Raw genomic sequence first — 14552 nt, 5'->3', positions numbered from 1 at the left:
TTACAGAGCTTTATGTCTAATTTAACCACTACAAACCATTTGCAAATTTGGGGATGTAATAAATGCCCAGTATTCCTAGTTTAATTGCAATCATTAGCGTTGTAAAATAAACACCTCCATGTAACATAGACACATAGAACCAATGCATATTTTACACATTTATTACATATTCATAGCAGCAGCATAAAAACTGTGCTGTTCCTTCCACGGCATGTCCTTGGTGTAATGAACACAAGGGGAGACAGAGAGCTGGTCTGAAGCACAGGGCGCAGCAGGTGATAATTGAAAAGGACCACTGGAGGAGGCAGGTAGCTGGGTCCAGGGGCAGGCAGAAGGTCATACACAGGGGGTCCAAAAGGGCAACAGTACAGGCAGGGAAAAGGCTAGTAACGTAGTCCGGGAGATCAGGCAATAGGTAGGTAACAGGAAATCCGAAAGGCTAAAGTACAGGCTGGGAATAGGCAAAAGGTGTCGTTAGTGAGGCAGGCAAAAACTATCATACACGGGAGGTGTAAGTCACGGGAAAAGCAGAGTTCTGAAGACGTGTGTCACAAAACAAGCAATAACTCACAGTGACGGGGTGCAAAGACCTGAACTAAATAGTGTGTATTAATGACCTACAGGTGTGTGAACAGGTGATTAGAATTCAGGTGACTGGGATCTGGAGAGTGAGCTGCGTTCAGGGGATCTAGGTGTTTGAGAGTGTGGGCTGGATAGTGGGGTGGAAAGTGAGCTGCGTTCAGGGGACCTACGTGTTTGAGGGTGTGAGTTGGAAGCAGACGTTACACTTGGGCCATAGCACTATTTAAAATGTTGCTTATGGCCCTCAAAAGTCTGGGGCCGGCTCTGACTGCATGTGTGGGTATGGATGTGGGTATGCAGACCTGTGAGCCACTGCAGCCCCCACCCCCATCAAGTTGCCCATCCCTAATTTAAATTGTCATTTGTGTTACTCTCCATTAATTCTTGATTAACCTGCCAATGCTTGTCTATCCTTGCCTCACTTTGTGAGCCACCACCGTACACACTGATACGCTGAGCAGTTTAGCAATGAGCTCAACTTTATCTAAACACAGTTGATTACTACTTTTTTTTCCTCCCAGAATGCATGTGGCTTGACTACAGAGCACTGACAGCAAGTTGTTTCCTGGTTCGGTGCGATTGTATTGCAGATAGAAATAATGATCCATCCTGTACAAAGAAAACAGACTTATGGGATTTCTAGCTGACTTGTAGCAGCCATACAAGAAACACACCTCACATAATGTTTATGGGTAACTAATCCCAGATGGTTGTCAGTAAAGAGGAGTGTGTGAGAATGCATCACCATGGTAATGTACAGAAATCTGTCTACAGCCTGAAATCTAAGGCTCATATATTATTCCTTGTGTGTGTGTTCTTTTTCTTCCCTGTCATTCAAGTGGACTGTATTGACAGCGAACCTCAGAACTGTCCTTTAGCCACTACAGTCAGCATAGTGAACTGGTATGGTCATAGGCAAAATGTAATCTTTCCCAGGCCTACTCTACTGTGCTCTCCACATCAGGTATTGAATGGACACGATCATGGGAGAAGTAACAGTCCAATTACCTCCAATGGCCAGCCTAACCTTCAAAAGAAATACCAAGGAGCAAACAGGCTGCTGTTGTAAATGTCATGAACTTTGAAAAGACTGAGGCAAGTTTTGCCACAGCATTTACCAGGCAATGTCAAGCAGTACATGACGCGATCAATTCCAATGGATTCATTGTTTCATTTCGTCAAAACCTTGCACTGCCAGGACAGCTTTTGAATCAAAAACCAATATACATGCAGGACAGCATTTAAGGAGTCATTATTTTCAGAGTTGATACCGGTTTACTGAAACTACTTTTACCTTACCAGACAGGAAATCTCATTGTGATTTCAAGGGGGACCTGAAGCTTCATGAACTTTACAGAATTGATGCCTGCTCTCGGCAGTGTTAAATAAACAACTGTTAAAAGAGAGCTATTAAGAGGGTTGTACAGTCCCAGGGTGTGCTGTATACTCATCTCTGAAATTATATTGGTTATGAGACATCAATAATGGAAAAATGGTGGCGGGCACTAAAATTTCTAAGAGGAGAAAAAGCCTGTTCAAATAATCTTAAAAGTCAGGCTTATACATACATCTTTGACATATTTATTGGTCCATTAGCTGACGGCTGGGAGGAAATGTATGGGGAAATTTACAAGGGCACAAGGCGAGACCCAAATGCAGACACTGGAGGCAGATGGTTTGTGTCAGGGTTTACCAGAATTGGACCCAGAAGCAGACCAGGACAAGGTGAGTATAAAGATGGTGAGTATTTATTAATCAATGAGAACTTGGAGGTAGATAGTTCCGGGTGGATGAGCGGGCAGCGGAGGTGGGTTGATGGGAGTGGATAGGCAGATCCAATGGATAACAACACACTGGCGAGGAGCAGACAGGGATGGGTTCCGGGTGAATGGCTGTAGACAAAACAAACGGCGGTAAGTTAAAGGCAAGCAAGACGTACAAAACAATAAAACAAAACAAACTCTATAAACTGGAGGCTGTTTCGTGGGCACAACATACTGTTCATGGCTAACGATCCGGCAGGGAATGGATGTCAGGTCAGAGCTTTTGAAGGGGAGAGGTGATGATCAGGACAGGTGTGCAGATTACTGATGGGATACAGGTGCGGGTGAACATCGATCTCCCAACAAGCTAATTCGCCCGGCAACCAGACAGGGTGCGTTCCAGGACACCGGAAACACACTCCAGGACAGAAACACAGGCAAACACAGACTCAGTAAGCGGGGTTCGTGACAGTTTGAGTCTTTGATATTTACTATATCTAAAAGGGGTAGGCAAGAGAATGGTCGTGGACAGGCATAGGGTCAAAACCAGTTCAGAGTCCAGGAGGTACAGTGTGGCAGGCAGGCTCGAGGTCAGGGCAGGCAGAATGGTCAGGCAGGCGGGTACAGAGTCCAGAAAACAGGCAAGGGTCAAAACTGGAAGGACTAGCAAAAGAGAATAGGAAAGGCATGAGCACGGGAAAAACACACTGGTTGACTTGGAACATACAAGATGAACTGGCACAGAGAGACAGGACACACAGGGATATATACACCAGGGATAACAAGCAACACCTGGAGGGGGTCACTTGTACAGGTGAAACTGGTCAGGGTGTGACAAAAATTACCTGAACTCTAACCTATTCTCGATCTGAAGTTTAAGCTTCAACTGAGCTAGGAATTCTTTTTTTAGGCAGACTTGCAGTTTATTCTGCTGATTGTCTGTTTACCATGCCCTGCAATATTTGCCTTATGTGGTGTTGGCCATTCATACAACATACTGTACAGTAGATTATGTCATTTCAGAATTCACCACACAGTAGGTCACTCCAGAGGCGTACCATCTCCAATGATTATAGCATTTGGGAGGTTCCCACTTATAAACCAGATGTTTCAGCTTGAAAAGGTGATTGTTATTCAGTTCCAATTTACATATACTGTAGTTGATCAGAGGAGCATCTGTTGAGGACTGAACTAACCGTTTCTGCAGTCCTTACACCAAATTAGTTGCAACTCATCTTTCTCTCTGCACATTCACAAGAACTTAGTTCATATGACAGGCCAGGTATATTTAGATATTTGTGGCAGGCAATGATTAGCCAGCTTGTTCAGTGTTGGTTTGGTTCTGACAGCAATTATACAGAATCTGGAGACAGAGAACTTTTTCTCAAGACAGGAAATTGAAAGTATGTGAATTGATATTCAATGTTCACTCTCTTTTACTTTAGAAGAAAACAGATACAACTTATACAACACATTTTCCAAAAAGTAGTAGCATTAGTCACGTAAACACAGAAATAAACAAATGGCACATTGGATTCCTAATTTTTAAAATAAGTGGTGCTTTTCTTACCGAGGAGACAAAGTTAAATATACTACTCAGATTTGTATGTAACGTTTATGGTAGTAATTTATTTAACTTTGTCTCCTCGGTCCATCTCAACCCCCTTAACCTGGGTTGTATCCAGATGGAATGATTCAGTATTTACATGGTCGCATAATTGTATGTAGTTCTCTAAATGAATCACCATAACACTGTAGGGTGCACAATAAAACGGGTGACCAATGCACTGCCGGGAAATGTAACCCTTTTAATAAGTAGGTAAGTCTGAACATATGGCTATGGTAACCCCCCCCAACTTGGATTATTCCGTATAAAAGTTAATAGTCTTGTGGTATTTATAGATTATTCTATTGGAGACATCACCTTCTCTCTCCTCCTAAGGCAAGCCATAGAGGATAATGAGGATTTCTTTTCTCCGTAGTACAATAAGGAAGCAATATGGATGATTTATATGGTAGCAGCAATAGCCCCCTCTCCAAGGAACTCTCATTTAATGCAGGAGATGTCATGTGAGCAAACCTCTACGTGCATCAATAGTGCATGAATCCCTATAATTCCCCAAGGCCTTCCATGAGAACACATATTTGCTATGCTTTACCTCAAGGGGATATTTGTAATCAAAAGGTGTACAAAATAAATGCAGATATTTCCCAGACAGGAGTGATAGTGGATAACAAATTTGTTATTGAGAGGTCTGGAAGGGAAGCTGTGTGGATGTTGCTGCTTCATAGTTGATGTGCTCCCCACCTGGCAGGCTGAATGCCAAACTAACGAAGACCAATGCCATTAAAACTGCTGCAGAAAGTCTCATCGCCTTTGATCCTGTCAAGCCCTGTACGTGCAGTGAGAAGAAAAGACAAAAACATATGGATGCACACACTCCATGGTAGAGTAAAACATCTTTTGATTCTCTGCATTCTGCAGAGACCCCCACACCTGACGGTATAAATAAGATTCTATTTTCAGGTTGATTCCAGAGTTTAAAAGTTTGTTGGTGAACGTCTCTGCCATATGTCTCTCAATAGACTTTTTCCTGAACTGTGACCCCTCTTTAACCGAACAGGAAACGCTCTACCTTGACTGGCCTCATTACTCCGCAGCCTGTTGAACATGCAGTAAGCTGCCTTACCTTGGGGAAAGGTCAGTCTCTGGATAGGATTTCAGGACCCAAGTGTGGCTAATTAGCAACGAGCTGCAACGTTGGAGGATACCAGCTCCCTGGATAGCTACAGTACCACCAGCCCTGGGTAGACCTCTGGAGGTCACGGCCAGCTTGTCCCAGATTCATGCATGTGTAGGCATTTGCATTCTCTTGTAGTCATACCCCTCTGCATCCCCTTGGGATCTTATACAACTCAACGGACAGTGTACTGTATAGTATGTGTACTGCGTGTACTGTACATGATATTAGGATGTACTCAGTGCCAGATACATTTAATGATTGGGTAGATATTGATCCCATTCACATATCTTGTTTGCATGCGGACCAATCCTTCCGTCATTACTGATAGTCAAAGCCGTTTTAATTGCAGTATATTTGAATGCTCTGACGATATTCCAGCATTTTATATTAGTCTTTCTCGAACGTGCTTCACAGATATTGGTTACAATTGATTTGACGCATGTTTTATCTACTCTGATTTCCTCTTGCGGAGACCTTTAAATAACAACCTTTCATTTAAGCAAATCATTATAATCCGAATCACGTATTACTTTACAAGCACACGTATAATCATGAAATTCTCAGTTGTATTTCATAATTACTACCTGGAGCCCATTTGTTTATTCCTGGGATTCCCTGGGATTTACTGTAGTACCAATGCCAAGGACATGTGCTCATTTGAATGTCCATTTATCTGATCTGTGCTCTCAACCCCCAAAACAATTTCTCACTTTTAAATACAAGCTTGCAAATCAGTCTTCAATGTCTTGTACAGAAAGATTCTCACATTTCATAGTTTCACACCACCTGTGTTCTGCCTCCTGCCCACCCTATCTGTCTCTCTCACACCCCAGACGATAAGTAGACGACTGCCAAATGATGATGTAAATGTCTCTGACAACTGTGAAAACGTTCATTGGCAAAGCGAAAGCTCCGTCTACTTTTAGGTTATAGATTTAGATTCAGAATCCAAGGTGTGGGCTCTGCACCACAGCCTGAAGAGAAGAACATCATGGGCGAAGTGTGAACACCCTGTTATTTAAGGTGCTCTGCACCGGGTTGCAATGGTCATTTGGGGGGTCTGTCTATGCCTTGGCAATGCCTAAGTTTATAATTGCTTTGGTCCAACAAAGCCAGTTGTAACGTTCTTAAATAACGTTGTTGAAAGCGGTAAGAATAAAGGCTAATGCTATTGACAACTGTTTGGTTATTCGCAAGAGATAAATACTGTACTGCTGTTTTGCTGCTTGCCCAGTGTAACGGCAGATTTCCTCTTCTTCGTCTGAAGGGGTGTAGCAAGGATCGGACCAAAACGCAGCATGGTAAGTGTTCATGTTTTAATAGTATAAACTGAGCATGACACAATACAAAATAGCAAAGTGAATTATAAACGAAACAGTCCCGTGTGGCACAAACACTGACACAGGAAACAAACACCCACAAACCAATAGTGAAACCCAGGCTACCTATGTATGATTCTCAATCAGAGACAACTAACGACACCTGCCTCTGATTGCGAACCATACCAGGCCGAAGCAGAAACCAAACATAGAAACACAAAACATAGACTGCCCACCCCAACCATACTAAATAAAGACAAAACAAAGGAAATAAAGGTCAGAACGTGACACCTCGTTGCAATTAGTAGTGTGAAGCTCAGATTCATAAAGGCATTTCTCATAATACTGAGGCATAAACCTGTCTTGGCTGTTTGGAGGGTGTGAATAAAGCCTAATCAATTCCATAAACAGGGTGGAGAGACGTGGTCTGCTGATGTAATGTCTCATTGACCCGTAATGTGGATACAGTTAGGGAAAACACATGGATCATTCTGGGGCATAACTGTCAGTAATTGTGGGTCTAATGGTTTTACTCTAGAAAGCAGGAGAAAGCATTTGTTGCAATCAGACCAAATACAAAGGCATTCTGGTAGATTATACTCAGCAGGAAGTGGAATTATTGTAGACTTTCGCAAGCTATTTTGTTCTCACACTGCCGGTGGTTTAGTATTCCGTATCTAAGCACTTCCCATTATGACATTTAATTCCCTGCATCAAAAAATACATTATTCTCATTCTGTTGAGAAGCTCATATCAGTTAATAGTGTAAGTCATACATTCATAAAAGCCCATGGATTAGCATGGGTGTTAAACAGATGTATTCCTATCAACTAGGGATTAATAGACCTCCCAGGATATATTATTAACAATCTTCTCTGTGGTTCTGTCTGCTATTAATAACCTTTAAGGCAAAGAAGCCATTTCACTTTGTTGACAGGACTCAACGTTTCTGTGTCAGTTTTTCCCCACTGATATTGACAACCATTTAATTTTGAAGTAATTATCAACTTCAGTAAAAAGACAGAGGGAAACTGCTCACCTCGTGATAAATCGCAGTCCATCCCACTCTGATTGAGCTCTGAGAGTATCCGTTTGTTTCCTCATGCTCTGAAAGGAAAGAAACACAACCAGAGAACCGGTCCATTTAATTACCATTGATTGAGCTGTATTCTAAAATTCATTATAATACAGGCTTTTCAAAATTGCTGTTAGAATGAATTAAAAAAATGCATTTTATAACAGAAAATGTAGTATAGTAATGTAATCGCTATTCAGATCATTGGAACTACTTTATTGAATAACAGGTCCATAGTTTTTGAAAACAAACCTTCTGTCGAGGGAAGGCGGCCTGCCTGTGTTGTTTTTCAGGCGCTGAAGAGCCTAGCATATGGTCGATAACTGGAGAGACATGGCGACCAGCCCTAAAAACGGCCTGAGCAGTGCAGGCAGCACCGCTGAGCACAACAGAAGGTCAGGACCAGGCCTTTATTTATAGACCCACATCACAAGTTCCTGTAAGTAATACCTCATCAGTCACAGGTCGGGAACACATATACAGTGGAGGACAATGCTGTATCATTTCCTCATCGAGGGGGCTTTAGCTCAACTGTGAGCAAAGCACAATAGTTTGTAATTACAAAGAGGCTCTGTAAATGCAAAAATACATCAATCCAGAATGTGACAGGTAGTACCAAACAAGTTCCAAAGAGAAGCAGATATTGTCAAGAAATTAAACATGAATATTTGTTGACATAATTGGGACTTCGGGCTCCAGTGGAACAGCCGGCGATTTGTGTTTGTCCTTTCAACGTCACGGTGTGTGTAGTGAGTAATTAAAAAGGGCTGTCAACAATTTGAATACAACATATGTAGATCAGAATGTGTCACAGCATGATTACTATAGTGTATACCCATTGATTTGCTACATTTTGTGCCAAGGGAAGCCCAGGCTCCGTTGTTAATGTCTTCAGCTTTACTGTATAGGGTTTCAAACCACAGTCAGCAACGGCAGAGACATTCCCACACCAGACACTTAAAAAATGAAAGGGTGATGAGGAAGTTACAAGAATTTGCACTCCACTAAATATTATAGGATGTTAATGATTGATATTCTCACAGCCTGTTTGAAGTTCTCCTCTGATCTCTGTGACAGTTTTAGAATCTTCACAAAGTTTGGAGTGGGACTTTAAAACAAAATTCTAGCGCTCGAACCGTGGCAATCTGAGTCCTATCACTTTCACTACGACATTCAGAATGTCAAGGGCAGTTGTGTGTTTTTTCTATTCCCTGTAGGTATTTTTATTCTCAGAAAGTGTGTGTTGTTAGCAGAGCTTTGACATAGACGAAGCTCTCCTGTAAGGCTTTGAAGTGAGTCTTACTTTGTTTTTCCGACTCAGCATGAGTCTCCCTTACTGCTCGGTAGATCTGAAGTGGTTTCAGGCTGTGTTTCTCTCTCTCTCACCAACAGTACGTCCAGTATGTTGTGCATAACAAAGTGCACCATCAGACACTGTGACTATATGAGACCAGGAGGGAACACCACTGATCCTGATGCCAGAGGCTGTGGGTTAGATGGTACAAAACAGTTCTGTAAAAAAGTTCTTCCCTTTGTTCTCTATTTGAGATGTACCTTTAACACTAGAAAAGTCTGGCCTTGAGGGACCCCCCTTCGAGCCAAAACGAGTAATTTTGACTCCAACAGTCTAACAATCTAATAAATCCATTTCATATACCAAACACTGTTGGGATTTTTAAAAATTTTGGTTCTGTTTATGAAGGTCTTGAGTAGCATTCCATTAGTACACAATAGCATTTTAATTTGTTTATGTTACTGTAGGCTATCTGTTGACATGTGTTGACATGTGTAGTGCACGGCACAGTGGTTATTCTTGGGAAAAGTTCTATTTTTGAGAGACATTTGCCAATGGTAAGTGTTTTGGAAACCTCAGAATCTGCTCTTTCTGATACTACATATGAATCAAAATGTCTTACCTGCATGTGACTCTGTAGGAGGATTTGAAAAAGTCACTTTTTTGTGTCCTCTTAAAACTGTTTATAACCCAAATTATGTTTGTTATTGAAATTCTAACATACGTGTGTGTTGTTTCTACAAAACATAGAAATGCGCCATTATCAATATGCTGATGTTCGGGTAGTGCTGAAGATGAATATATTTCCCTTTAGATGCTATGCTTGGCAAATTTGCTAAAGACAGATTGTGGCCTTTGGGATACCCCAGGTTTCTGTCATGCATCCTTGCACCAAGGAGGGCTGAACCTTCTCCACTGCCAGAGATTCCCAAGACAAAGCGACATGTCAGAACTCATGTCCCCAACATTTCATCATAGAAAGGTCACACATACTGTAAGGAAGCATTGACAAGAATCTGGAGACAGTGGTGAGGAGAGAGAAGCTTAATACATACGGGTTCGAAATGTGGTTTTCAGATCATTCTGAATTAGAATTTGAATTAGAAAAACTGTATTGTCCACGCAATGTGGAAATGGAAATGTGTCTTTGGCTTCGCAACATAGAAACAGACATTAACCACCATCGGACACATATACACCCTTGAGATCATGAAATACGCCATGCAAAGTACAAAAGTGCTACAGTGCACGTGGAGTCCCACGTTAGCATGTATTACATCATCATTGGTCTAAAAGCCGTAATCAACATCAACATTTCCTAATTAAAATACACCATCACCTTATCATTAAGAATGAAGGGCACCTGGTCATCTAGACGATTGTTCCTAGAATACTGTTTAGAAATATATCTTCCTTTTCCAGCTATGCAGAGGTCGGATTTATTCAGTGAAGCGTCTTGCCTTCTTTCGTAGAAGATGTTGTATTAGTAATGTAATCTCTGTTTGGTAAGCTTGATCCGGCCTGCCAACACGGCCTCAAATAGGACCTGAAAGCAAAGCGCTGTTATTTAGCATGGTGTCACATACTGGAATGCTGACATTGTCATTCCTCAGTTTGCAAGCAGACAGAATATAAAAACGGTTACCCTCAAACAGCATCAGTTGGGACGAACAGTGTAATTTAAAACCCTCCAGCTCCAAGCATTCCATATCTACACAGACACAGATACAATGTGTCAAGGAGGCATGGAGATTCTCTCTCTAGTATGTGCATTTGTCTACTCGCATTTGTGAGAATACTAAACAGTATTTGCCATGGGCAGTTTAGCCATTCAATATCAACTGACGTCCCGATGTACTTGAAGTTCTGCAGTAGAAAAAGGGGGTCTCAAGCCACACCCCAAAAAGTTTTCTATGTGTCATCTACTAAGTATAAAATGGATTGCAGTTTAAAGGGTCAAACGTGTCACTGAATCTGCCATGCTTGAATTCAGGAGGCTTCAGCAGAAGTGTCCTCAGCTTCAAAGTGAATCAGTCCAGCGCTTTAGTTTTGATCACTGGAGACAATTGATCTTTTGTCTTCAAATAATATTTATACTTTACTATTCTTTTTTTCTCCATCTCTTGCTCCAGGCTTTCCTGTGGAACATTCCACACAGCGTGCCTGCCATGGAGTGTGTGATTGTGTTATCAATGTCATGCTGGATAGGAGCGATTAACTTTACAACCTCTAATGAGATTTGTGTTAGGATTTATCACGAGCTACAAAATCCTACTAGGATATTTGCTGAGCAATGAAGCTCAGGATACAGCTCTACTGATAACAAATAAAGTTTACTACAGATCAGAGTAGCAGAGGATAATGGACACTAATGTTATTACTATAGGCACTGCAAGCCAGTAGCTAAATTAATTATTGAAAGTCTATGCAACAACAACTGATTTTGTATTTAAAACGTTAGAGCTCCGTGACACTGAAATATGTGTTAAGCATCCTTACTGAATACATAGATTTTCCAAAGGCAGACCTATGTGTATTCAAGCACTGGACTGCCTCCAGCAATGCCTCCATAAAAGTGATAAGCGGTTCTGAGAATCTGAAAAATATATTATTAATTTAATTACGTAGAGGAAAGGTGATGTGATAACTTTTTGAATTGAGGTGATTATTATGGTGCTCGCCGCTGTCAAAGGCCGAGTCATTTGTAGTTCATTTTGTCCGCATGATCTGATAAACAACACCCTCATGAAATCTTGATTATCTTTTGACTGAACTTGACTTCAAATCCAATGAACAGGATAAAATGCAGTTGGAATTCATGTGAATCTAATTTGAATGTTTGACCAAATTTGCTCTTGGGCCTCAGTGCATTCAAATATCAATTTTCCATAAACGTTTTATCTTTATTTAACTAGGCATGTCAGTTAAAAACAAATTCTTATTGTCAATGATGGCCTAGGAACAGTGGGTTAACTGCCTGGTCAGGGGCAGATTTGTACCTTGTCAGCTCGGGGATTTGAACTTGCAACCTTTCAGTTAATAGTCCAACACTCTAACCACTACACCACCAATACATTTAATACTACTACCTCTTTAATAATAGCACCTGCCCATAATGCATTAGTACTTTAAATCAATAATAACATAACTAAACATTATGAATGGAGGCAAAGAATGAGTTCAACCCATTCTTGGAAAGCAGGATACTTTTAAGAAGTCTTAGGCCTTGACTCTCAAATACATTTTCTGCCACCTGCCCGACATGATATTTTATCTCCCCTTGTGTTATCCCCAGTCCTTACCTATACCTATACATCTGACTGATGAACTGAACCACAGACAACTTTCAAAAGCTTTGATTAAAAAGGTTTCCACATGTCAAAGTGAAATCCAAGTCTGTAGTAACCTTCCCCGCTTACAATGTTTGCATCCTCACAATAAATGACTTCTGCTTGGCATCAGAGGAATTAGTATTTTACCATCCCCCACCACATACACATACACACTCACAATCACACACACACACACTCACAAACACACACACACACACACACACACACACACACACACACACACACACACACACACACACACACACACACACACACACACACACACACACACACACACACACACGCTCACACACACACACACTCACACTCACACACACACACACTCACAAACACATACTTACACCTGAGAAAAGATTGATACCTGAAACCTGGTCTGTTTCTAAATTCCGGACTGAATCAAGTAATGAAGAACACTGCTCATCTGAGGTAATTGAATATGCATGTCTGACACAGAATAGTAGAAAGACCTCTAAAAACAATCAGAGGGAATTGCATTTGGGATTAGATAATGGCATTGTTACCCTCTGAAAGCAGAATCTGCCTGTACACCAACCCTTCCATTAGCACTCACTTCACTCATCTGATTGGACAAGTGATGTGAATTGCAACAGGTCTGATAGATATTCACATTTTATTTGTACCAGGGTTTGCTTCATTATATCCCTGTTTGGTAGCACTTTCCCCTTGTACAAATAACTGTAACACTAATTACTATAGAGACAAGATCATACTTATACGCTGTTAAATAATAGTGTAGTAATTATTTTGTAACTTCACACAATTGAGTTCAGTGTGGTGAATACGGTTCCTTGTCTTTCCAACTGTTTCGTATTCCACTTGTTTTCCCTTTCAGTGAGTGGGGATTGTAAGTAACCACCTACATACAGTAGGTGTGCAGTCTGGGAAGATGGAGATTCCAAAGATGAGGTGTCTTCGGTGGACCATCCCAAGGATGAGGTGTCTTCGGTGGACCATTCCAAGGATGAGGTGTCTTCGGTGGACCATTCCAAGGATGAGGTGTCTTCGGTGGACCATTCCAAGGATGAGGTGTCTTCGGTGGACCATTCCAAGGATGAGGTGTCTTCGGTGGACCATTCCAAGGATGAGGTGTCTTCGGTGGACCATCCCAAGGATGAGGTGTCTTCGGTGGACCATTCCAAGGATGAGGTGTCTTCGGTGGACCATCCCAAGGATGAGGTGTCTTCGGTGGACCATTCCAAGGATGAGGTGTCTTCGGTGGACCATTCCAAGGATGAGGTGTCTTCGGTGGACCATTCCAAGGATGCTTTGAAGACACCTCAGGGACCTTTCCTCATGCAGCAGTGTCCCATTTGGTCACAGTACCCACAGACCACCAGTGACACTGACCTACAACCCCTGCCACCAGCCCCTCCAAGAGCCCTACACAGGCATACATTTTAAGCCCTACCCATGCTCGTGACATTCAGGCCCTACCCTAACCAGGCCCGATTGCTTCTGCCAAATTTAAAGCTCGGCCCTGTCGGAAATCAGAAATAACTTCTTCCGTTAGTAAATTCATTAGCAGCTCGCCTGTCTGTCCCTGGCTCCCTGCGCTGCTCACTCTGCATGCGCTCTGTGCATGCTTCTGCTTGTGTGAGTATAGATATAAATGCCTCTGCTCTGCTGTTCTGCTCCATGACGAGACAGAGAACAGTTAGCTTATAAACAACTTTTCATCATTAGAAACTTCACCACGACAAAACTCAATTTAGTGATACCTAATCCCTACCCGTACCCTAGTTATTAATCAAAAACAGGCCCTACCCAGCCCTAACCCGATGTATAATGTTGGGGCCCATCTGGCTCGGGTCGAGTAGCAGAGCTCTAGCCTCTCCACCCTCAGCCCTCCATCCTATTTTGCATGGCATCTCTAGCGGGGAGACACTTACCAAGCATGTGAGTCCTGGGGCCCGCAGGGTCAGGACTGGAATTATTTTCACGCTTGGGTTCAACATCTGGTCTGTCGTGTGACAGGTAATGAAAGCAGCCAGCCAGGGCTCACATCACAATGTAGATTCTCCCTATCTGTCTGCCACCACACTTCACTGATAGACCAGTGCATCATGTACTTTGTGGTTTTGTGGATATATTGCATGATTACCATCATTATCATCATTATCATGTAGTCAGGCATTTAAAGGGAAATGCATTGTTGCTTTTTTTAGGGAATAGAAATGGCTCAATTATGCTGTCTTAAAGTTAGCATACAGAATGTCAAATTGTTAATTGTGTTGCCTTATGCTATTTTCTATTAAAAGAGAAAATATGGTTAAATACTTTTATATTCAGAGGAAATTCAGCATCACTGAGTTGATTTGAAAGGATATTAAATACAGTTAACTAATAGTGGGTATTCAAACGATCTCAAACATACTGTCCATCACCAATGCCTCTGAAGCTC

This window comes from Oncorhynchus masou, chromosome 15, assembly GCF_036934945.1.
Source record: "Oncorhynchus masou masou isolate Uvic2021 chromosome 15, UVic_Omas_1.1, whole genome shotgun sequence".
Lineage (NCBI taxonomy): Eukaryota > Metazoa > Chordata > Actinopteri > Salmoniformes > Salmonidae > Oncorhynchus > Oncorhynchus masou.
This window is presented reverse-complemented; position numbering follows the sequence as displayed.